Below are 1,187 nucleotides of genomic sequence, written 5' to 3'. Positions count from 1 at the left end.
CAAACATGAAGGAGAAATAAAGACTTTCCTAGATGAACAAAAGCTGGGGCATTTTATCAACACCAGACCACTCCTACAAGAAATGCTAAAAGGAGTTCTTCAATCTGAAAGCAAAGGATGTTAATGAATAATAAGAAATCATTTGAAGGTATATAACTCACTGGTAATAATAAGTACACAACTACAGAACACTCTTTTGCTGCAATTGTAGTGCATAAACCGCTTATATCTTGAGTAGGAAGCCTAAAAGCCAAACCAATCAAAAATAAGTAGTGATTTTTTTGAAAGATAGATAGTAAAAAAGGATATGGATGGAAACAACCAAAAGTGAAAATGTGGGGGAAGGTAGTTAATGGGTAGAATTTCTGTAAAGTTTCTTTTTGTATATTCATTTATTTATGAGCACAGTTGTCATATGTTTAAAATAACTGATTATAAAATGTTTTTATGCACGCCTCATGGTAACCTCAAATCAAAACTTCTACAACAGATACACAAAAATAAAAAGCAAGAAATTAAAATATACTACCAGTGAAAATCACTTTTAACAAAGGAAGATAGGAAGAAAGGAAGAAGTAAAGAGAGGATCACTAAACAACCAAAAATAAAATAACATGGCAGTAGTAAATCCTTGCCTACCAATAATGACATTGAATGTGAAGACAGTACACTTGTCAGTTAAAAGACACAGAGTGGCTGAATGAATAAAAAAACAAGAGCCAACAATATGTTGTCTGCAAGAGACACACTTCACCTATAAAGACATGTATAGACTGAAAATAAAGGGATGGAAAAAGATACTCCACACAAATGGAAATGAAAAAAGAGCAAGAGTATCTATACTTCCACCAGATAAAATAGATTTGAAGACAAAAACTATAAAAAAGACAAAGAAGGTCATTATGTAATGATAAAGGGTTCAATTTAGGAAGAGGACATAACAATTCTAGATATATATATGCCCAACACTGGAGCACCCAGATATATGAAGCAAATATTATCAGAGCTAAAGAGAGAGATAGACCCCAGTACAATAATAACTGAGGAAGTGGAATGTTCCTAACACAAAGAAATGATAAATGGCTGAGCTAATGGATACCCCAGTTACCCTGACTTGTTTAATTAAAATTATATGCCTGTATCAAAACACCACATGTACCCTATAAACATATACAGCTATAATGTAC

The sequence above is a fragment of the Propithecus coquereli genome, unplaced genomic scaffold, assembly GCF_000956105.1.
Source record: "Propithecus coquereli isolate 6110/MARCELLA unplaced genomic scaffold, Pcoq_1.0 Scaffold369, whole genome shotgun sequence".
NCBI classification, from domain to species: Eukaryota; Metazoa; Chordata; class Mammalia; order Primates; family Indriidae; genus Propithecus; species Propithecus coquereli.
Note: the sequence above shows the minus strand (reverse complement) of the source record.